Genomic DNA, 26955 nt, shown 5'->3' on the forward strand with positions numbered 1-26955 from the left:
ACTGCTTGTCAAATTTTATCTCAAAGAATAAATCACCGGTAATGGCAGGTATGAGGTGCAATGTTGTAATAATTCACTATTGTTTGGAAACTGATCTAGCGCGCTGTGTATTTTCTATATGTTCTATTTTCACTATACCATGTATACGGTCTGGGGAAAATACAGTACACGTAGTTGTTTCTTTAAAGGGATGGTCCGGGATGAAAATATTTATATCTAAATAAATAGAGAAAAATTTACAAAGCAAAATGCTGGGAATTTCATCAAATTCGGACAACAATAAAATAACGAAGTTATTGAATTTTAAAGCTTATCAGTATTTTGTGAAAACAGTTGTATGCACATCGTCATGAATATTCATTAGTTTGGCTGATGATGTCATATCCCAACTTTCCTTTTTCGTATGTTATTACTTGAAATCATGATTGTTTTATTTGTCCATGTGTAAATGATGTGTCTCCATTATCAATTTCATCATTGTGATGTAATTAGTTGCTGCAATAAATAACTAATGTACTTATTACTCAGTTGTCAATGTACTTATTACTCAGTTGTCAATCCAATTGTTTTAGTTCCTCAAACGTCAAAAAATTGAATAAACCTTATTTCATATAACAAAATACAAAAGAACGAGTGGGATATGACATCATCAGTCCACCTAATGAATATTCATGAAGACATGCCTAGAACTGTTTCAACGGAATAACGCAAATCTTTAAAATTCAATAACATCGTTATTTGTTATCCAATTTTTATCAAATTTTCAACATTTTGCTCTGTGAATGGTTATTGAGATATAAATATCTCCAGCCTGGACTATCCCTTTAACCCGGCTGTTCATCCACCTTAGGAAGGAACACAATCCACAGAGTTTACGATTTTAATTCTGCCGAATTTTCGTCTCTGTTTAAATAAATCTTCTTTTATCCATTAATTTTTCTTAATAAAATTGCATTGATTCAAAGCAATTTTATTTTAAAAAGATGATGTCCCATTCAAAACTTACTAGAATACACACTTTTATTTCATCGATTTTTTTTTATTCCACGAAGACTTGAAATGTTAATTCTCTTCGGCGGAGCGTCAAGGATGTTTTTTCTTCGGCGGAGCGTCAAGGAAGAAAAAATGTTCTGTGGGGACACTCTATTCATCCACATTCTCTCAATTGATTTAAATCAGATATCATTCTGTACTCTTCTTGTAGGGGACGATAATGTGTCCATTTCTTTGGTACTTCTCTTTATCTGTATTTCTAATGACGAAGCTTAAAACACCGTTCGCAACTCAAACATTACCTCTGGCAGTAGCAATTAGATGATCAAAGGAAGTAACTGTTATCCATCTCCAAAGTGAGAGGAAGTTTTCAGACAAAGGAAAATCAAGGACTTTTCCCCAAGGAAAGGACATGTCGGTAGGACATGTCGATACAAAGCTATCAGAGATAACTACGAAGAACATTAGAGAGGTGTTATAAATTCAGGCACGTTTTTTTAAAGTCTTTGATGGGTTTTCTGAGAATACGTAACAAATCAATATCGAACAAAACGGTCGCACTTGCTTTCTTAGAAAGTATTACACTCTGCACGTTTACCGTAATGACATATAGTACTTATTCTTCTTCTCTCATAGGGCGTGTAATCAGTTCGCCAAGTTCATTTTGATGAACATATGAATCAGACGTAATTAATCTCGAGTGTACTTAAAAGCACATTTCGCCAATTATCATTGAAATTGACGTCCATTGAGAAATATTTGGATAAAGAATAACAGTTTGCCAGTCATTGAAATTATTCTTTTTAAGACCTCCATGTTTATTCTTTGACTTTTGTCATCGTCAAATTTATCCTCTTTGTTGTGACCGGATCCATGCGCTTTTTATGAGGGAGAGAAATTATAATGAGTAAATAAATAAATCAATCAATAATTATGATATTTGATTAAAATAATTTAGGTGTGAATGAAGTTGATATACGATACGCGAGAGCCGATCGAACATTAATGATTACCATCTGTTTTCATCAGGTTTCATATGATTTACTTCATAAACATAATTATGTGAAAGAACTTATTCTGGTGAGCGATGTTTCCCCCTCTTGAGAAAAATATTAGACATACGATTTTGTATGTTGGCTTTTATTTGTCTGCATTCTATTTTTCTGAATACGTGTCCTCATTATCTATTTTACCTCCTTACCTTCGTATGGGAACATAATTGATTTTCTTAACACCAAGAGTCTCTCTGCAGGTGTCTTTGGTTCTTGCCTCAAGCCAACTTAGTCAGGTAATAAACAAGCCAAAATAAAAAGAAAAAAAGTGGCATTTATGACGCGATGGTGATCAACAGTAAGAAGCTATGAGGATTAGAAGAAACGTTTTAAAGGATTTCAGTCAGGGAGCTGACATCCATCACGTGATATATAGATTAGATATGGCTGTGTTGTAATATAACTTTGAAACTCGGTCTAAGACAACGATTGATCCAAGCATTAAGATCAAACAGTGATCATAGCAATTTTTCCCCAAGGCCTGGCTTTGTTTGAACTTGTCGGCATCAAAGCTCGATGACTGATTTAAGCCAATGACTGGTTTATATATTTTTTTCAAATATTCATATCACATTTGTTGGATGAACGTGCTCATAAACAAAGTAATGCAAGCTTAAAGCAGAGAAGTGGTGTTTTTTTTTTCAACTGAGTGTGTGTTTTTTTTTGGGGGGAGGTTAGTGCGTCTGCAGCAGAAAGTCCGGAAGATTTCATGTAGTGCTTATTGACTGCATTATTCATCGATAGAATAAATATTGTGCGTCACAGAAAGTGAAATATTTTCGGAACGATGCTACCTTCTACATTTAAAAAAATATTCATAGATGCCAGAAGTTTCTTGTTCATATTTCACCACTTGCCGTTTTTCCTCATTAAACAAAACTACATTGTAAGTTGGAAAAGTTGAATTTAAACAAATGGAAATTTGGTTCTTCTAAGTGATCTTAATTTTTTTTATCATAGACGCTTTTTAGCATTCAAGGAAATCAGTTGTTAACGTAAACGTTTGATTTATGGTACTTTCCAATAAAGTTTCATCGAGTGAATTAAGTAAGTAATCTGTGAAAAATTCCATTCACATTAATAGTTTTTTCAAACTTAGCTTTACCATGTTCAGTTCATTCCATCACCTTTGCAATTTACCTATTTCTTCATCGATTTTTCCGCCATTACCAAAACCATTATCTCAGCGATACCGAGAGACTGAGGTCAGCGTTTAAATACTAAGCATCAAGAGGATTGATGGTGGCGATAAGAAGACAAAACAAAACAAAAAGGATGGTCTCTTAAGCATCTCTGCAAGAACCTGTATTTGTCACCGATTTCTTGTGACTTACAGATACCATTAATGACATTTGCCTGTAGACATCAATTAACTGTCCGCATTTTCAGAATCAGTCAAAAAGATCTGATCTCATAGTACAGAAAAGAAAGTGACCCATTCAAAAAGTGCGAGATATAAAGTACATTTATGAGATATGGCTCACATAAAAGAGATTTTTTGGCGATTTCAACGTCACTCATTTGATAAAAACTGCAAACTTTTGATGAACATAAACTCAAACTTCACTTGGAATACTCTTTCAGATGAAAATATCCTTATTTGAAAAGATAATTCATTCCAAAGAATACCCCTCCCTACGTGCGCAATAGTTTAAAGGTTAGAGACTTCTATAATCCAATTATTATCACATCACCGCTATCTACTGCTGATAGCTAAAACATTTCATATTGATATACAGGCTATTTTAATTGATATGTAAATGAAAAAAACACTCTTAAAACACGTTGAGGAAGATAAAAGTACTTTGACTCTGAAAAACATATTGTTACTCACAATTGAGAATTGTATTTTAAAAGTAAACTTTATTCATATCAACGTATTTCTTATTCGAGTTGAAATTTCAAACAAATACATTAAATGGAGCGTCTAAATGTCTCTTAAAAGTTTAACAAAATTTTGCCAGTTTAATGATAACTCAAGTTGAGTGTGGGCACATATACTTTGCAATCATTACCCAATGTGCTTATTCATCTGTTCATTTATGTACTTGTTTATGTACTTATTTATTGGAATTTATTTCTAAAAGATAAAATATCAAACTAATTTTTTTTATCCCGTGGCAACACCTTAAATATGACTGTGAAACAGATAATCGTAATTCAAGAAGATTTCCTTAACATCATAAGCATATGCATTCTTATGCTTGGTCAAGGGTATTAGGTTGGATTTGCGAGAGGTCATAATAGAGACAAAATCTATTCGCATGTGAAGTACAGTCATGATAAGATGAAGAACAGGCAATACCCTAAAAGATGAAAAGGAAGAAACTTACACTAATAGATTTTCATCAAATACAATCTTGAAAACGAACGATTACGTGTGAAATGAAGAAGAACATGAATTTGGACGAAGCACAAGGAGTTAAGAGCTTAGCATTGCTCAAAATCATTCAAGTTGTTCATTTTGAATAGGGAGTTGGCAGAACAGGTGGTGGGTATAAAGTGTAAAAAGGACAAGACTGATTTACGATTTAGGACAGAGTCAGGGGCATATTACCAGGGGAGATTCGTGTTAGCGATGTTTTAATCAAACTCCCTCGTAATCCGACACAATGTTTATCTAAAATCGGCAATGATGTACCCTTTCAGAGAAGTTTACGACAGCCATAATTCAAGAATTATCGCATAAGCATAAGCTGTCTCCTCCAGGGAGGTTCCTTAAATATTATCCTCGGAGCGGCGTCGTATAGCCTGAAGATGTCTGTTTAATGAAAGCCCAAGGAAGATACGATAGCGATTGAAGCTTGAAAAGAAAGACAAGACACCATGCAGAGCATGTTTTGGACTGATTGATCATTCCAGAAATGTTAGATTCTGACCAATATCAATGACAGCACTGATACACTACGTATCAGATAGATGCGTCGCAAACATTTGAAATGCATTTGAAAGCTACTTGACTTTGACAACAGCTTTTCACGAACTCGTTATGTATTTGCTGTATCAATATCAATTTCGAACTTGATATTATTCCTAATACCTCTGATTTCCCCTGGGGTCGCAAAAGGCGGGGATCTGTCCCTCCCATGATCTAGCTGGACACGAAAAGAAACAAAAATGCTACCACGGCTATTCTCTTCTCTCTCTATCTTTTCTTTAGTTTCAAGATCTTACCGGACAACTTTTTTGTGTTATGACTACTACTGCACCTTCTTAACCTTTTCTCTATTCCGATATTTCTGAGATCCTATTGCTAACTTAATTATGTAACCTGCTTCGATCGAAAAATTGAAGTTTTTGAAAAAGGTCACGTGGTTTGCCCAACTTCTTAGGTCAAATAAAAACTGAGGTGAATAAAACGAAGCTTTCTTACTCTCCATGGCGTCAAGATTATCGGGGTGATTTAATGGACAACTCGAGAAACAGTGATAATTTTTGGCAACCCGATACAGAACCCTATGAATTCATCACGTTTTCCTCTCCATTTCAGTAAACTTATCCAGAATTCTATACCGCCAGAAGGTCGCCTGGGAATTTCGTAAGGGGGTGATGTGGGTCAAAACATAATAAAACCTCAGAAATCCTCGAAAATCTGATGGAACTAAACATTTAACAAGGTGCGTCGTTTGCCAGGGATTTTGCCATGAGATGGCGTAGAAGGTTGAAGATCTTTGTGCTAACCGTTCGCAGGAATCTAGTAAGAGCGCAAGATGAAGAGCTATGCCAATCTTAATACATGAAATGTGAAATTGGATTCCCGTACTATATGTGATACCATGTGATTACGGGATTGAAGGAGTACCTGGGTACAGTGTGGAATCTATTCACTTGATCGGTATAAGAAATAACTACTGAATATAAATCAACTTGACGAGGTCGGTCTTGTTTTCGACACTTTTCTGTCACATGTCTTTAATCTTCGAAGTGAGCTTAAAAAAGTTCGATTCATGTGTTATTTTCCCAAAATAAACCTATGTTGTTGTTTGTTTCTTCAAACTGATGGGCTTACCTCTTGGAAAGTTGGGTTGATGAACATATCATTATAACAGCATTCCACATGAAGCTTAACACAAATCTTAGAAACATATTTCATGACTTTCTCATTTAAAATTAAAATAAATAATCTGGAGGTTTTCATCATTACTTTGTTAGAACTTGTTATTTAAAATATTTCCGTATTTGGTAAAACCAGTGAAACGTCTCCAATCGCCATTTAACCGCCACTTTTATATGGCAAACTCAATTTATCGTAATAGTATGTAATTCCTAAAAATTAAATTAAAAGACCTTATGAACCCCGAATAATGGATATTACACGTAAGTAACTTCCTATTTCCATGATTTCCTTCCTGTGAATGGTAGTATTGTTATTACCACGAAATTGATTGTTCTACTATCCTATTTGCAAGTTTATCTAAAGTTCGAATATTTTCAACAATGTATACTCTTCGTGATTGCATATGTTGGAAGTTCTGCAGCAAACATCCTGGTATTGTTATCGATGTTATTTTATTAACTATCAGGAATGTACTTGACATAGTAGTATAAGTAGCAGCAGTAGTGGTATTATTTGCAATAATTGTAGTAGTCTATAGTGTATTCTCACTGTGCTCTTGTTGCATATTGTGTATGACTTATAGGGCCAAAGGGGACATGAGAGTGCCGTGCATAATCCAAATAGATAACATAGAGTACTGACGTATCCGTATCAGTTATTAAATATACAAAATGTTTATATAAACACTATTCTCATGCCATCCCATGTGGCCCTTTTGTAAGAAATTTAAATTCAATATTCACATTGTGCGTTGCTACTGGCCGTCGATGAACAGCTAAATTGCCCTTAATTTGAAAAATATTGGACACAGTGTATGATGTTCGAAATGAATATATGTTCATTGATATGTGGGCGTTTATTCTGCTTGGATTCATTTTCTGCATTTGCTTGTTCTATGGGGAGAAATCAATTGAATTACAGTAATTTGACCTGCGATGCATTGTGGAACTTAATTCATAACGTCGAATTGAATGTTTTTTATATTTTCCTCGCGCGTTCCATGCAAAAGCACAGTGACGAGTAGAGTTGTCACCCTGTTATCCATATTTTCAAATGATAAACCTGCTATTAGTTTCAAAACGTTCACTCTCTTAAAAAATAATGCATACCTTATGGAATACGAATTAAGAATCGTGTAGTATTCAATTTTCTCAATCGCGTATTTATATTGTATAAACCATAATCGATTTTTCTGGCGCCAACTCTTTTGTCAAGTGATCGAGGAATCTACTTATAATCGAAGTTCTATTTTCAGTGCTTGAATGTGTACTTATGTTCTGAAAATGACATTCAACTTCTACTTCTTTAGCAAATAGAATTATTGACTTTTTTACGTGTACTTCTACGTTGGACCGATCTCCCCATCTCATTATTTCATTCATTCGCCGAGCATATATGGGTCATTATTTACGCACGCCTTACCGCACACCCACAAGCACACCCCTCTCTGTCGTTGGTTAGTCTCAGTATTCCAACATTTCATTCTTTGTGCAACCTTTTTACGAAGATAATTATGATCCGTATTTCTCGAAAGTTAATTGCAAGTAGTTTAGTTCGACCATATAGTCTCTTGATGAACTTGATTCCCGTTCGACTTTGAAAATACGAACACGTTTACGTGTTTAATAAAGAAAAATAGTTTCCCGCCATCTTCAAAGTCGAGGTCCCAAGACTGTTACACTTCTGAGAGACTGCACACAGAAATCAAGAGAGAAAACGTGATCTGGATCTCGAATTAGCCGCATGTTTTTTACCACTTCCCCATCTGTGACAATTAAAGTCGGCCCAATATTTGGTAAGACATTAAATGGAGACAGAAGAGCACCTCGCGCATCCCAGGTAGGGCCGGGATGCCTTGATCCTCATAAGAAGTTGTGTGGAAATGAGGTCCAGACGTGCTCACGTGACTTGATGAAGCCGATCATATAATCACCACGCTTTACTGGATGATGTTCTAGTTTATTGACTTAAGGTATGAAAAGGCATCCGATGTGCGATTCATTCAATATAAAGGTCACATGAACCCAGGGGAAACGTGTTTGTAGATTAGTATTAGAGTTCTTCGGTGTTTTTTAATTTGAAGGTATAGTGTGGGTGGAAACCATGAACTGTTCCATTGTCGCTGTACCTAGCTTTGCTTCCAATAAACATATCTGAAATTACAAAATGGCAACCCTGGACTCAACATTTGGTTCAAACATGGCGCTGGACTTGACACTTATTCTAAGGTCTTTTCGGTCCCTCAATAAAGTTAGACGTCAATGATTATTGGCTAAATAGAAGGAATATTAGTGAGCAAGCAGCCAAAAGACCAATTGCTTTGGTCCTTTCTGAGGGACCTATCAATTAGAAGTTATACGTAAGGAAAAGGTGTTATCGATAGCTGGAATAAGCACCCAGAGGCAGCACTTTTAAAAAAGATAATATTAATGGTAATAAAATCATCACCATAATCATTATTATTATCATTATCATCATCATCATCGTCGTCATCGTTTCATTTGAAGGTAAATGTACTTCTCCCGGTCGGTTTACGGGACGGATATACGATGCTCGTAGAATAACGTATGATTCATTTTGGTATTGATCTGTTGGTGCTATATGATATCATTATCACCATCCTCTGTAGTATATATCTCCCAGCCTCAGGTGATCTTTTGTTTTTATCACACCTGATCCATCAGCTTTGCCTTCATCAATATGTCCATCAACCAATCACTTGTCTTGAAAAGGTCAGCAAGGTAGAACTGAAATTACTCTCATACATCACGTTAATATACACGTACCCCTCATAACAACCAGATATATACTGGCCCGTATTATATTCATATTAAAAGTTCATGAATAGCGTTTAATCAGATTGCTATAACTACGGGATTAGAATTTGGATTAGTTTTTGGTGCGTGTGGTAGAAGCACAAGCCATGACATTTTCGATACTGGTATTTTTATTGGCATGGGTATTGGAATAGGTAAATATCGGTGATAGTACTTGGAATAATACTGTATATTGGTATTGGTTAAAAGTTGTAGTGGTATGGTTGACGTGTTTATTGCAATATTGGCTGTAGTGGCTGTCGTTGAGTTCTTTCTCTTGACATGCAATCTTTTTTCATTGATATTGAAACTGGCAATAGATGATATGTCTTGATTTTAAACCGACTCAATAAATCTGTTTTCCTTGTAATCGTCATTCATTTCAAAACCCGAACAATTTCCTGCTCCTAACAATTTTCACATTCTGGTCAATGGAATGACTGAGTTCAAATATGGATAAAGAGTAAATGACTCAACGATAGTTGCAACTACCAGCTGGCAGTTTTTGCTAGTCAGTTTAGTTTAAGTAGTATATGTTTGAGGAACTTGGGCTAACAATGCGTATGCACTATCGTTAACGTTTAATGAAAATTCAATGGACCTGACCGATCATTTTCTCGTCATCAAATTACATCCGCTACAAAATTTTGAACAGTTAAGCTATTATCTAATCAGTCATTCAATATGTGATTTTAAAAAATGTTAAATAGTATAATATGTCACGTAAAAGTGGTCATCAAGACAACAAACTGTGATGTATTATCAACTTTCCACTTAGTGTGTACCAATCTTATAAGTGAATGTGGTTAATACAGATCGTCGGTTTTATCTCACAGTGATGATTATCTTGTTAAATCTGAAAGAGATGGACGCTTTTCAATCAAAAATGTCTACCTCGGGTAAATATAGCAATAGTTGACGATACACAAATAAGTAACGATAACGTTCAATGGAACTTATGTATCTACTCAGATTTGTTTAGGTTAGCTTTACATCAAAATCAAGCATTCTTTGTCTTATTTCTATGTGAATAGCTCCCTTTTTTTCTTTCTATGGCCCAAAAATCAACGCATTGTAGCTGGAGAATACTGCCATTCCTTCTAGATCGATGAGTTATTTTCAGTCTTTTGATATCGATTTATATTCGGGATGCTGCTGTCGATCGCGTTATGATTCTAATTTTGTTCCATTTCTAATTGTACATGTTTTTTGTACAGAATCTAATATCATCCACATCGACTTCTGCTCGTATTGGTGGCTATTTTCATGTTTCAATCTTTTCAGTTTAAGAACAAAAATGCTAACGAAATTTTGCTTTGAATACAGGTTATCCAACGAATTTTATTCAAACCAAATCGGAAGCCAATGCTTACTTTACAGCATTTGGCCAGTGGTTGTATACTTCCAAGTATAACCGATTAAATAGTAATGGCATGGTTTAAATCGTTTGCCCCAACCGTTTACCCGAGACCAACGGGACGGATGTCAAATTTTAACTGATACTTTTGGCATTTGTGTATAATCGTGTTTGCATGGTAACGCATGACGTCATAGTTTAGATTTTAGCGGATTTTTGCGAATGAGTGTGTCATTATGATGGTGGATTCAGATATCAGGACTAATTAATTGGTATCTCGGTCATTATACATTGATGAATCTTTGCCACGCGAGGGCACATTGTGATGATTATCTCTAACCTCATTGCCATGCTTGTTCACTCCTTCGATTTCTCTCTCCCATATCTCATGTCATTATCTTTAATTGTGGATGCGCCAGTCGTAAAATGGCTCAGTTACCACGCAAAATTTACATGATGTGGACAAGAAACCGTAGACTATGATACCAACAAGCATGATTTAATATCGAATACATAGTACCTTACATTAAATTATTGTTAAAATAGTACCAAAAAAATTAAAAGAAATTTGTGTTTTTCCCATTGAAAATGATCCGAACCCAACAGCACCTATGGTCATTGATACGAGGTATAGTCAACATAGTTAAGTAGAATTAAAATATACTGTAGAATGTAGATCCTCACGAGAAATATAACTGCAAATTCAAGGCATTTCTATTTCCTGTTACCACGTTCCACTAATCTTTTTTACAGTTCATCAGTGGAACCTGAATCCAATGACCATCGTCACTATATACTGTTCACATTGACAGCATTCTATTTAAAATACACGAAATATCAGTTGAGGTGAACACGATCAGTTTTCAGGTATTATTATAAAGTCATTTCATTAGACACGGTGAGAAAGGTACTTATTTATCGGAATCGCGTCTTTTTCACTTGATGACATCATATTTTAAGTAAACGAAATTCCAGAAAAAAGGCCTTATATAGCCTTTTACGATAATTTCCTATTTTAGGGTGATATCGAATATTTTGTATGTTGCGATTTTGAAGCTGAAAAAAAAATAAAGAGCGTACTGCAAGTATATTTGTGAATGATACAAAAAAGGATGTTTAAAAAGTGTATTCTTCAATCAAACTGGTGTTCTCTCTCAGTAATTTCACTGCGCACGCGCACACACGCAACACCTAGGTTACTTCTGCGGATTGCTCCCGCTGAAATCACAACGTTCGCTCACAGAGCTGGAAGGAGGAGCAGAGCGGATTCGATTCCTGCTGAATTACGCGGGAGCGTAAGCGAGTTGCTCCAGATATCACCTGGCAGTTTGATTACCATCGTTTAAAACTGTTTCACGCTTGTCCCAGTTATAAGGAATACACCTAACATCCCCTTCTCTCAGTTTGCCAACCAGCAAGTCGGACAGCGGCCATTCTAGCACTTCGAGCTGTTTTTACTCTGACCAACTTCGTGAAATATTCATCTGACAACAAGAAAATTATTTTCGTATATTAAACATTTGGATTTTGGAGATGTAGCAGTAAAATTACCGTTTGTCCACTTTCAATTCTTGAATATTTTGTTATCTGTGCCTAAATATTGATGGTACTTGGTGAGTAGAACTAGCATTGTTTCTTGCTATTTTTATTTTTCTAAACTAAACAACGCTTAACATTTGCACTCTTTATTTTTGATGTACAAAATATTCAATTACCATTGGGAATTCGAAGCATTTAAGGATATCGTTTTAGGAAATTTGGAAGCGTAAGCTTTTTGTAATAAAATCCATAGCATGTTTTATGAATGTATCGGTTAAGATGAATATTAGAATATATCATGCATGGTAACGAAATAAAATGTTATTTTACCATCTCATCTTGTTCCCTAAGATTTGAACTACACCATGTACACTGTAGGATTCTGATTCTGTTTTTGCAATATGTTTCAGGAAATTCTAATGGAGGTATCTGGACATTTGTCAGCAGACGGCAACATAAGATGTGTTTGATCTATCTCGTTTCTCGAACAAATATTCTTTACAAAAACTAATTCATGTCGCTATATTTATTAGCAAACTAGTATTATCATGACTTCAGTTTTACTAAATATAATCGAGTAAATTCAAATTAGATTATCCTAATTGATTCGTGATATGTATTAATTAGTGAAGGATGGTGCTATCAAACGGTGATTATATCTGCTTTGGTAGGACCCGGGAATCGACGGCAATGATTATATGTCTCTCTTACGTAATACGTATATGTAAATTCGATTGTTTGCATTTAAATCATAAAACGACTATCAAGTATAATGATAAGAATCGTAATGACACAGACTGGCTCCTCTTATAATTGACTCAAATATGTTTTGACGTCTTCTAATCTACATATTCTAAAATTGGTGCATGTTTTCCATTGATGCCTTAGCAACTGCTCGTGATATCGAAATAGTATAGTGAAGATTGGGGGAAGAGGTTGTTCCACAAAGATATAAGATTGACTTAGATTCACACTTAAATGCCTAGTTGTGTGCATTATAATAGGCATAACCGCATTGGTCAGATCATGCCAAGAGGACTCGCTCTACTGCGTATTGACCAATAAGATTGCGCGTTGCATATCATGTACGTGTCGGTATTTAAGTCTGACTCTAAGGGGTGTTGCAAGAAAATATTTGCAATCAATTGCAAATATTTTCTGTCGCAGTTTTACAATTGATAGATCAGTTTTTAATGTAGAAAATCAGATTAAACTGCATATTTCAGAAGCAGACGAGAAATCAATCACAAATCGCAATTAAGACTTGCAACTGATTGCAAGTTCCTTGCAACTCCCTTTTAGTCATACATAAATCTTTGTGAAACACACCCAAGGTCTAGTAATAGAGCTGTCTCGATGTAGCATCATTCTCAAATATAAATATTATTTTCTCGCACCTTGACTCAAAAGTAATCCTGTGAAATCGATCGCTGCCTAGAGTCGCTGCGTCTTGCGCAGTGTAACTCCTCGTTATCTTGAAATCATCACGGATTTCCACTCCAGAAAATCCATATGTATTCTTCCTCTCTCACTTTTTAAGATGCAGCATTGGGCAGTGAGAATCGATCAATGTGACTTGATGGATCGATAATGCTCAAAGGGATTATTTTTCATCTAATATATATAACGATGTTTGGGTGTGAGTTAAAGAAATACCAAGAGCTTTTCAGAGTTTGGTCATAAATTGGATGAAAAAAATTAGGAACACATGGAAAAAACTTGTTGAAAGTGACGGCTTTGCGAAATGAAATAATTTGACTGTTGTTGTTTGTTGAAAATTAATGGCGACTGTAATACTTCATTTGCTTTATAAGAAGAATAGCAAAAACAATTATCAAGTTGTAGTTGCAGGAATATTGTCACGTAACTTCATGATATTTATTTTTATTAATAATCGATTTTGTTGCTTGGCATGAAATATACTAGTCCAAGAGATGGTGAAAGCAAGCACCGTGTGCCTCCGTATATGCGTGTAAATGTGAGCAAAAATGAGAGATTTTCTAGTTCTACAGAGTAAAATACGTCCAGTATCTTTAACTAAACAGCGAGATGGGGTGTTTTATTTTTGACTTCATGTATGACGTTTGATAGTAAATATAATTTTCCCCATCTCTTCCTTATTCCTCCAATGTGAATTCTGAGCTCGTAATTGATTGATTTCGAATCCATAAGAAGTTTTCCCCGTCGGCTAATCTGATCAGCAATGCAAAGCGCTATACCCATCACTCGTTACCAATTCATTCACTTCTACCGATCTAAAGGAGTTCATACAGAATCAATACCGCGCCTAGAGTATCAAACAAAATATCATTAATGTTAAGAAACGAATCCAATTTGATCTGAGGATCGATGGCAATAACATTCGGTTGTGATCGCCACGATGGCCCCCTGGGTCATCATACAACAGAAGCAAATCTTTACTTCTGAATGATACTTGCAACACATTCACCTGTGGAGAGTACTATGGGGGGAATCAATTCTGCGTTCATAAAAGTAAATAGGGAGCTTTGGCAACCGCAGCGCAGAACGTTTTCGGGAACATAGATGATTAATGTACTTCATGATAATGAAGTCTTTGTCGAGGGTTGGTGAATCGAAACAGCGTCCATGAATCTGGACATACGACCTATATGTAATTTTTAGTCAGCTCCGAAACGTCGGACAAAATTACTGTTCCGATTCACCAATTTTGACAAAATGCCTGCCAGCTTTTTTCATTGTGATTTGACGTGCATTGCCAAAGCATTTGATGTGTTCTAGCATTCGCTCTGCATCGTGGGGTGAAAATTCGTTTACACTGTCCGAAATAATTTCGGATGGAAAGAAGTCCTCGCTTTATTTAACGTAATTCTGTCAATGTTTCGTAACGATTTCTATTATTTAACCCTGTTGATAAGATTGGTCTTTTATTTAAAGTATTTTTTTTTACTTTTCATAAGAATTTCGGGGGAAATGATGATGAAAAAAATCTGCCCAGCGTATAAGATATTGATCGTTTATTTTAGATAAACGCGTTATATTAACTTCTATATAGAATGTGAGTAGCATGGATATTTAATCTGATCTTTGGTAATCAACCGGGATCTATGTACTCATCTTACTTTGTATTCACGAAGTAATCTAAAAATGGCTCCAAATTGATTAGGCATCATTCAACATACCACAAATTTGCATTATCTTCATAACGATGTTGATCAACCCTGCAATCAGACTCTCTTTCTGTCATCCTCTTTTTTTTCTCTCTGTCTGTAAATATGCTGTCGTTCTCCATCTCTCTCCCTCTCTCTTTACACTTGCTGGAGCTGCGACCTTTTCCTAAAATAATATGCTGTTTTGCCAACATCACTCTGAACTCTGACGGGATAGCTCTATCTGTCATTCCATATCCTAAAATCAAACATGCACCTATACAGGTGAACAACCATCAGTTGTCAATATTTTTCCCAACATTACAATAACATTCACCATTAAGGACGCTATGGTAAATTTGCTAATAGGATAAAGTCATTTTTCATGACACTTCCAAATGTGTCCTTATGCATACTGAACCAATATTCGCTCACCTTTTTTTTACACCAGCCATGGGCTATATACCCATGCAGAGCAATTTATGAGAGTTGGTAATTGGCAATGATGATTCGTGCTCTATTTCTTCAGGGAGTCAATTTGTATATCCATTTATTCTTAATTTTTCCTAACAGTTCATGCGAGCTTGCATTAATAAAAGATCGCTCTTTTACTGTTTATAATTTGTATTTTTTTTCAATAGCATTGTTTGATAAATGAGATTAAAAGTCAAAATGATTTATTACTGGAAGTCGATTTAGCATTTAGAATTAAGAAGGTAGAATGAAGAACTATCCCATCAAACTTTATTACTTTTCCAATAGGTTGATGGTTTCAGAAATAAAATTGAAATTAAAATCACAAGTTTGGGTAAATATTCTTGTCACCGATTCTTACCCGGCATTTATATTATAAATTTGTATCAAACCAAATCACTTTAAACAAAAGGTTGTTAACTCACTAGTATCATAATTATGAAAGACACCAGACCGCCATATTTCTAAAAGCCCTCGCATTAATCATACATTTCTGAGGAGATCTGCTAAGTGATTTTATCTCCCTAGAAAGTGTTTATTACCAACATATCGCGATAAACGATTATAGCGGTAGGTTAGCAAGATGAAGCGATTCGTTCTGTTGTGCGTGTGGATGATAAGAAGATGGAGGTTGATGGATGCTACTCACCTACCGCATTCTTATAGCTAAGGTGTTTCAAAAGCCCGCCACGACTATACCACAATAACACTCGTGCGATTTCAATCACAATGCACCGATGATTTATTAAAACGCGTTTAAAGACCATCAAAAGATTTTGTTTAAGCCACACATGATGTATGACGCATGATGTGCCTTTTCGTCCATGTTCATTCCTTTAGAGTATCCAAATTCTCATAATTGTTGCTTCTGTTGGGTTGTGAGGGTGAGGGTGTGCGCGTGTGTGTGTGTGTGTCCTTTGTGCACAATAGAAGCTTCTGCTTTTTACAATATAGGCTAACTTCATACTTCATATTGTGCCCCCAAGAAAAAAAAATCCCATAATTCAAATCAAATCGAAATTTGTTGTATTTCTGGAATGATATGTGATCTTGTTGATGTCATACTTCCAATAAAAAAAATTGTAACTTTTCTGGCGGCGTCCGGAAATGACATACACGTTTCGGTGTAAGCCCAAGGTAAAAACGGTTGTATTACACTCATCGTCTATCTCTGTGATGATTCGAAGTATTAATTTGTATAGACAATTTTCAACACCCCACACATATCATATTAACAACAGGTTCTATTGGCTTAAACCCTATCGGAGCAAAGGGAGAATAACGGTCGGAAATCCGATAGTGTAGCGCTCTTTGGTACCGATAACAGATCGAGGCGATATTTTACAACTTAACATCTTAGCACAAAAGTCCCATTCCCACTTTTTTCACCCACTCTTTTGTATAGCACTCTTTCTGATGGTAAGCGTTGGTGACATATCAAATTTCCGTTATGTTTAATCTTTAAACACAACACCGACCATGACAAACCAAGGAGCAAATAAGATTGATACAGGTTTGGGGATTAATGATACGGCCATATATACGGAATTGGGATAGGATTACTCGTATTGGGTTACCATGACAACTAAAGAAGAAAAATAACCTGCAACGTACTCGTGTTCATAGGTTTACATGACAGGGAGCGATTGTCAGAACTTAAACTTTTTCTTATCATACTTTTATTCATTTTTTTCTCGACTTTGCCCACGCCTAGTTTATTTTAAACTTTATTCTCATTTGATTATCTGTGATTGCTTTATCTAATTATTTGAACTTAAATAGGGGGAAAATTACATGACTAACTTTATACATTATAAGTTTTTTCTTAACAAATGTAATTTATGTAGATATCTAAGTATTCCTGTTCACATCATTCTTCATGTTAGTTGGGACCTTGCATTCAGTGCCTTCAATAAGTACGGATTTCTTCTAAAAGAAATTGGTGCTAATTATGTCGATTGAAATTAGGTTTTCTTCTCAATAGATATGTCTCGAACTACACTCTAAAAATATTAGGTAAAAAGTGTGATTACCTAGGAGGATAATTATGTGTCCAACCAACATTGGACATTTCTTTTGGACAATTTATTTATCCAGTGTCATGAAAATTTTGCCCATTCTATAGTATTTGCTGCTTATTTAACCTTACTGTACAATATGCTTCCCGCATTGGGTAAAATGCTGCCAAAAATTGGTTGGACACATAATTCCCCTCGTGCTGGTTAAAATTTTACCCAATATTTTTTTACAGTGCAAGTCAAATATGGTACTGAGCTGCAATTTAAATCAATCTGCTAGATGAGATTGCTTGAGTTTGGTCTCCTGATATAACTTATTCTTTTGGGATGTCCTTGACAGGTTTTCATTGAAGATTTGAACCTCCAATTTAGAAATTCTTTATTTCCCACCTATTGAGTCTTCCGTGGACTTTTCAGAAATTCGGCTATATTTGTATAGCGTCGGGAAGCAGCCTTGGCACAGACAATTTTTTTATATAAATTTGTCTATGTAAAGTATAAAGTAAAGTACCAAAATACTCCGCCACATTGTCTGTAATACATTTTATCCTATACTGTAAATTGACATAGAAAGGAAGACATTAACTGAAGTACATCCTTTCTGATAATCTAAACAACTATAACCATCGCGATTAGGCCGCATCAGATTAGTAACTTCTTTGTAATGACAATACATCCGTTCATGGGATCCCTCATAAATTAAATCGATTATACATTTACCCGCAGAAAGCACAGGAAGCCGTGTCGTCATTGTTTGTCTTAGCAACTTATTTGTTTTTTTTTTCTCCAAAAGTCATCTGTTCTCACGAAATATAGTCAAAGGCACACTGCATTGTAAAAAACCGAAACGACGCGACGGTGTGTTCCCAGCGGGTTGGTTGTCCGAATTTCCATTATGATTTCGTCATCAGTTCCTCAGCGACTCTACACCATTATGATTAGCGGAAAGGTGCCTAAATTTGATCTGCATTAGTACTTTAAAGAATCGCAGGAGTTATCATTACTGATATACACAACGAATCAGAATTTATACCATGTACATTAAGACATTTCCTGCCAGACGCAAACTAATATTTTTCTGAGAATGTGACAATACAATGGCAGTGAAATGTAAATGTCAAATTGTCTTCCGTAAGTGCAGTACTTTCGAGAAGGATCTATATGTTTATACAGTATTCTATTTCTATTTTATTTAATAGTATGAAACGTCCCTGAAATGAATTGATGATATGTACAAATACAGCAATAAGATGATAAATGTACCATGGGATTAATTAATTCAGGATGAAAAGAAGGAGAAAGTGACAAGGGGTAGCACATGTACATGTATACAGTGCGTATCAAAAAAATACATTTACATTTATAAATAATGCTGTAAAATCATATATTTGTAATAACCTGAAGCTCTTAGACGTTGGTACAGATCTCTTTAAGCAGATGACGACATTGCGCGCCCCCCTCCCGCACACAGAGGTCATCATGATATTTGCTTTACATGTAGCAGTTATTCACATGAAATGGCTTAGGCTTCATTTTCCTCCTGTAAATCATTGTCAAGCTGGGAAAAAGTATGGAGAAACAAGTATTAAGTAAAATGTAAGCCCACTTTAAATGATAAAAACGTGAAAAAATGAAAAAAATACTTGAGATGTCTGAAATAGGTTTTGTTTACATTCAGTTATGTCCTCAGATCCAGCTGGCAAAAAAGGAAAGGTTGTGCTTACTGAGGGTTAAAATTTTAATTTGGGTGGCAAAGTTGTTACAAAATGTTTGAATTCATCTGTTTTATTACAATTGGCTAAAAATACAAAAGAAATGTATGAGATGTGGATCGCACGTACAGCACGGTAAGTTTATTTTCCTTTGCCACAGCGTGAAAATGAGCATTTCTGCGCAAACAGATTTCTGCGAGCTTTACAAAAATGGACACTGCTCACTCAAATTAAACATTCTAACAATATTTTAATTTCATTTGATAGATGAGACCAAGACCCAAGAATGTATGTGAAAAAAATATCCCTATGTTGTATATTTTTCGATTCCAAGGACTTTTTCAAATTATAAACTTTTATTCACTCACTGTATATATGTGTGTAAATCTATTTATGTAAATATACAGAGAGAGGGGGTGGGAGACAGCACTTCCAAGAGTCAGACCTCTGCGATTTTGCGTCACCCCTAGTGAGTAAAGAAAACCCTAGTTTACTGGAGAATAAATAATCGAAGCAAGAATTGAAAGCGGCATTAACATCACTTATGGTTTCCTCTGTCGTGTTTTATTCCACTCTCCATCAATTTGCGATAGGGTCGCCTTCTATTCCCCACCTTGCTATACTCCTCCATTCTCAAGAAGTATCTCTGTCGCCGATTTTCATTAGCGATGTAAATAATTGTGAATGCTTACCCCCTTTTGCGTCAAAAAGAGAGAATGTCGTAATTCCTTTGGCCTTTGATGCAGTATAAACCAAGAGGCAATCTGGAGCTTCGATGTGTACCGATACCGAAAACTAGTTTGAATTCAACAAACGCCTATACAAGTTGCTGCATGTAAATTGATGCAAGTTTATGTCCCCTTTATCGTCTTGTTTACATTCTAAACTGCAGCCTAGAAAAAATAATTTTGTTAAATTGTCAAAACTTGCTGTCGAATGTTTCCATGCATAAGCATAAGTTCATTAATACCTAAATTGATTAGCATTATACCCGCCAAAAATGAAGAGACATATCACATGACAATTAAAAATATAATTATTATACTCATGCTTCATTACCTTGCTCTCTCATTCTTCTATTCAGCACATTCTCTCTCTGTCCAACGTCATTCATATATCTAAACACACATAAACATAATTATATGCATGTATGTGTGTATGTATAATGGCTCACCCACAGTTCATAACGTTACCATTAAACCGTATTAAAAGCTCCATTTGCTTTTCTGCAAAAAGAGAATAGTTGCGCTGGGGCTGGAATCTCTACACAGGTTGCTATCTTCATAAGATGTTGACCTATACAGGCCCCACTCATTCATCACAAGTGATGTTTGGCAGTGAGGAAGGGGCACGTGAAGACCTGATTTCTCCAACCCTCAACTTATTTACCCATTTTCAAGGGGTCATTCTAAAGGTTAAAAGTCTTTTCTACCTAGCCATGCGCACTTCTCTTCACCCTTATTTTAAATGTGGGGGTATTGTGTGACGGTGTGCTACGGTCTGCGTGTGCGCGAGAGGTTTAAAGTGTGGGTTATGGCATGGATGTGTGTACAATAGTTTCCCTTTCAAATGAATCAACAGGCTACAAGTTAATCAACCAGTGGATTTGCAAGATCTAACTAAGCCTTTCACAGTCATGTCCGAATTGTTAGTAATAATACATCAATTGGCAATGAAATGCCATCTGAATCGTCAACATTGAATGCTCAACATTCGGGGTCAAACATGACCCCTGGAATAATTTTAAAATATATAAATCAAAATATTAATAAGGTTGCTTGACTAAAAGAGTGATGGACTGCATAAACAATAAAGAGATGGATGAAAACGAACGATGTTATTTTCGTTGGAGAAGAACTCAGCTTTGTATTCATCAGAGTAACGCTGCATAACATTAGACTCGATATAGAGCTGGAGTTCGTTCCTGCTTTCCTATTTGGTTTTCGTATATACTTTGCTTTGTTAGTGTCATTTGATTCCCAGTGTTATTTCCTCGACGTGTTTGAATGGTTGGAATTTAACTGGAAATGTATAGTCCATCGTATTCTGAAAACATTTCCATAAAAAATCAAAGAGCATTATATTAATATATATATATATATATATATATATATATATATATAAACTTACATGACTTTAAATATTTATTGTTTATGTGATTGCCGTCGAGTGATTACATATATGAAATATCATTTCGAGAGTGAGGAAGTACAGTCCCGGTAGGGAAAAGATCAATAAATTGTTCCTCGATCTAAGCGAATTGTTTATTGTATGCTGGTAACATTACGCTTGGGCCAATACCAGAAGAGGCTCACATACTCGCTTCGTTTGCATGTCCATTCATCATTCGTCGTCTGTAGATCTATTCACACTAAGCGAGTTTTCCCTCCACAAAGCTAGAATTACATCCGACTAATCTACATCGCGCTATATTATTTTATCTAGATCTAAGATGCCACAGCACGAAAACACATTTTAAATATCACCATTTTTTATGGATATTTTAGTTGTTGTTGTCTTCACTAAATCCAATTTCCTGTTATGCTTCGTGATGATCTATCTTTAAAATTACATGTGAACAGTGCTCTCGCTTGGCTTTAAGATTGGGGAAATATTGTTCCAGACGAAGGGGGTAGAACGGGAGAGGCAAGGAAAATAAATATAGGAGTGCAAGGCACCTTTTCAGCTTAACAAAGTATAGAGTAATGTTGCCTTCTTTGGATTCATCCCAGACATTTAGACATAACATTTTGCCTGAAATCATTTCTTATTTACTTATGTATTTCTTACTTGGATAATATATCCGACAAGATTTAGTGCATGCAGAGTTGACACGCTTATTGCTGTTGATCCACAGAATTGTTTCCACAAGAATTGATCTAACGTCATCCGAAAATGAGTTTGCCTTTTTTTAGTTTATTTGTATCCAAGTGGAAAATCGGAATGTAACCGCCCCCCAAAAAAAAAAATGTATTGTTACAGCAAAGAACAATCCAAGGTTTGAGTCAAGATTATATTTTTTGAAGCAGTATTGGCCTCTCTTGGGGCAAAGAGTGTGGTTTTGCCGCTCCACGTAAAACAAGCTTTTGCTATTCATTATTTATGTTGGCCTAATGATAAAAGACATGTACTAAAATCACAAATACGTTATCCTTATTTGGACACAGTTTTCAAAAAAGCATTATTAGATTATTTTCCAAATCAAATTATTATACTTCATTAATAACGCAGTATATTCTGATTCAAAATTTTCACTGTACATTTTTTGTTAAAGTAATGTATATAGGACTTTTATTTTTACATTGTAACTTTGGCCATCACAAATATTTTATAATGAAATATCCACTGCTTATTGATACATTTAAGCCAATTGTTAAATATTTGTAAACATCCTCGAATTGATCAATTTGTTAGAATACACATAATACACAATGTATATTTATAAGTTACAGTATAAAGAGACACACTTTTAGAACTCGCGCGCTCCTCGTTTTCGTTTTTTTTTGTCTCCTTCGTATTTTATCATTCTTATCCTATATCAGTCACATATTTTTCATTTTTTGATTTCCACCTTCATCATTCAACACATATGTATATTTTCATTCCTGCCCTACCCTTTTCCCCGTAATATTTCTTTCCCCCTGATTATTCCTTTCTTTTCTTTTATTCCCTTTTCTTTGTTTCTTTTTGACTTGTTATTCCCTCTTTCCTGCAAGTCTGTTTTGTAAGCTCTAATAGCCATGCTCTCTTTGAAAGCCAGCTGGATGAATAATTTCACACCTAACTTTTCCGTCTCACCTGCGCATGTGAATGCGTTTTCCTCTTGACATTTTGTCTCAAAATAAACATCGTACCGCAATGTTGCAAATGGCCCGTCGGGAGTGTCCCATTGCCCCACACGTGTTAGAGACAGAGAGGAGAGGCAAACTGAAAAAAACCCGCAAATACTATAAACATATGTATTTAGTATTTATCCATGCAAGAAAATAAACTGAATCTAGAAAAGTGTGAAATATATATATGTATATAGATCCTAGATAACAACAAGATATCATAATCAAGTAAAGAAAAGTATCAGAACGAAAACTGTCTTTTATCATCGGTAAGATGCTGCAATTTAGAAAATTAAAGGAAGGCAGAAATAACATCAAGGGAAAGAAATTTAAGTTTAGCAATTTCATATGTCTATTTGTCACAGATGCACCTGTTGCGCTTATGCACCGTAAAATCCAAGTGACAAGCGTAAAATACGTGGATTGTCTCTAAACTCCTGAAGAAGACGTATATAGGCCGTCGAAAATTCGAGTGAATAATAAACACTTCATCAAAACATTTTCATTAGCATTTTTTGTTAGATATTCTTTATGTATAGATGTATACAAAATAATGTCCATACAGTTGTCACCCAGTTGTACATAGTGAGCTATCTTCAACTGAGCGGCAAAAACGTTTTTTTTTTCAATATTCCTGGTTTATGCTTCATACAAATGCGTCAAGTAGCTATCACAAGCTTTTGATTTAAATCGGAGAACGTATATTTTGAAATATTTTTTGAATTTATGGATCATTACGAAATTATGTTTTTCCTCTTCTCGAGATCAAGAGGTATTCTCATCTATACATGTTTTCTTACTAACGATGTACAGAATTTCCAAATTAGCCATTTTGCAGAAACAGAGAAGATGTGACGGTAAAGAGACTATATACATGGAGTTATTTTTGTGAACAATCAATATACTCAGCTCCTCCCCCGTTTGCTAGTTGTCCTTTCTCTCACCATGTATTCATTAGCAGTGCTCATCACAGGGTAAAATAAGTATCCTCTAAAGCCTATGTCTTTTCGCGAAAACGCTCGAGCAATATGGCGCCGAGATTAAAACGCCACTGCATTTCGCATTGTTTCCGAGAATCTCGTTCAAGTAATGCCCATTTTTAGAAACAACACCTGCTTTTCACAGAGGTTTTCTGGTTTTCGTAGAAATCGTTCATGTGTGAAAATATATGTTTCGTAGTTGGGAATGTGTTACAATCTTTAAATTGAGATCGCCGCAGGTTTTCATGAGAATATAGATTTGATATCAAATCGACAGGGTCCTAATGGGAAGGATTCAACATGTTTTATTTCGTGCTTCAAAGTCATGGCGATAGTATACAGTTTTGTAGTTTTGGCTTTTCTTATTATTCAGCGGTGGAATTCTGTTCCATCCATTTCTTGCTCAGACCATTTGAATATCTGTTACTTCATGTCTTTTCTCCTATCATTTAAATTTTACTTCCTTTTCAACTCTATACATAATCGTGTCAATCTTACCGTACTATATTAGTATTTTAAATATATCTCACTTATTTGTTTACTTATTTCCCACTCTTCGACAATGTTCGAGATAGATCATCATCGCGTAGGTCAATACATTTTTATGAATTTATCTTGACAGTGAACATCAACATGACAAAAGTTTGTTTAAAAAATAAACCCAAACCATATCCAAATGCAATAATAATATGACATTGGCGTAAACATTTATTTGGGCAACTGTTACAAAACATGTGTGCTTCATCAACTTTCTTGCTCCCATGTATTTTAAGAAAGCATATTTGGACCGTTGCTTGTTGCTGTTGTTGAGCAAGTTACTCATTCTAGTAGAATAAAGCCACAATATTCTCCCAGAAAAAAGCAGATATTTTACAAATGAAGGGCGTTAATGTTTTTCCTTATCTGGTCAGGATGTAATTTTCTCACAACCATTGGTAAAAAATATATATCCACTTAACCAAGCTCTTCGTAGGAAGTTTCAACCGCACGTCATTACACAAACCGCATCTTGCTAAGGTCTAATGTTAGAAACTTCTTTACGTCTTTTCTTCGTTCAGGTATTTTCTTTTTTTCTGAGAGTATTGGTATTTGATGTGTCCTCATTTAACAGTTTCGATGTCTGACAACTTTTGAAAACAAGAACCGAAATGTAAGCTCCAATCCACAAGAAGTAATTTAATCATAATGCTATTTAGTTCGGAAAATAGATGAATCGTAAAAATCATCGCCATACGTCTAGCATATTAGAAAACAAAGAAAAAAAACATGACAATTTCATGGTTAGACATAAATTTGCGTTTGTTATGCTGGAAAAAATATATACCGCCTGACTTGATAAAGAAATAATACCATAAATGGGATAAAAATTCATTTTTTACATTTGGGATTCTTCGTTTTCGTGTGACAAATCGATGCTGCTCACAAACCATAATGATTTAAAAACCACTTCGAAAGGATAAACAACCTCACACTCACATATATTGCAATTTACGGTATATAAACACTTTCATTGTTATTATTGTTATTACTACTTTCAATAATATTATTATGATTTTTATTATTATTATTTTATCATTATTATTATTATCAAAGGCAGTGAACCCTCATACTTTGTGAAATAAACACGTGCAAACATTTTACCAATAGTGCTAATTAATGTAGTAATGTAAGAGAAGCAATAAAAAATAGATGAAATACTCTATACTCAAGTACATAAGTGCCAGGAATGAAACCCTAGAATTAATAGTCGGCCAATTTGAATTCTACCTCATCTAAATCTATGTGGTTTCACCTCCATTTTGTTTATATTAACCTGTTTACCAATAGGCCTATGTAATTATGTAAACACATGCAGTACGTCGGTGACTTTTACCACATGGTTGGCCGTCCTACATAGCCTTGCCTCGAATCCTTGGACGGGTCGTGATAATTCACAGATAAGATCCGTGTCTTACAGCGTACAAGGTTGAAAGACTGTACATCTTACCTCTCTCAAATAACAAGTGATCAGAAGATTCAGAGTCTGATTAATTCTGCGATATCCTTGCTCTGACTACCTGATACACGGTCACTACTTGCATCAAGATTTTATAACCAGCTTTATGGTAATGCTTTTTTCTCTCTGAACGCGAAACTATGTTAAAAGTGCGCACTACGGGCAGATGAAATCATTATTAACGTCAAATTAATCAAATAAACACTGGCATTTTCATTGAAATGTAATGAAAGTAACAAAGTAATATGGATCTTTTAGGTTTTACATTATTTAGGGATGCATATCGAAATGAATATGCAATGTATTTATGTCAGATTTATATCCGAAAATCCGAATTTTACTGTTTAAATTTTTAATGCAAAAATAATAGTTATTCCTGATTTTTGTCAGTTTATTCTGAAACCTGTTGCATTAATCTTCATGGGGAAAAACCGTTGAACTCAGTGCGACAGCAAGATTAAGGATTATTTCCTCGATATTCATGTTCCCAAAACCCCAATACTGAATACAGCATGTGGAACATCGGCCTGGATATTAGTCGCTTGTCTCTCAAACGTCTGGAAAATGGCCAGGGCATGACTTTGGCTGATCATTATGACGTATTATGTAGCTGGAATCGTCTGGCAAATATTGAAATTCAAATGAAGGTCTCCAAATTGACCGGTTTCTCGTTTGATGATCAGAATCCGACATGGCATGATAAGGGAAACCTAAGCTGTCTTAATCACCGTACCTGTCGACTCTTTGCCAGTGCTCATATGTTAGTGACTACATGAGTTGATAGATGCAACCTATCTTAATCCCTTACATGTAGGATGACAACATATAGGACATACAGGAGGTACCTAAAGGAATCATCAAAGGTTTGGCAGAAGTTTTTGATAATCCTCCTAACCATGAGCACGCACATAATTATCAAGCATGAGCATTAAAAACATGAGAAATTGAAGGCTAGCAAATCCTATTTTACCATTTCTCCAAATTCTCGTGCTGCTACTGC

This window comes from Lytechinus variegatus, chromosome 7 (assembly GCF_018143015.1).
Source record: "Lytechinus variegatus isolate NC3 chromosome 7, Lvar_3.0, whole genome shotgun sequence".
Taxonomy (NCBI): Eukaryota; Metazoa; Echinodermata; class Echinoidea; order Temnopleuroida; family Toxopneustidae; genus Lytechinus; species Lytechinus variegatus.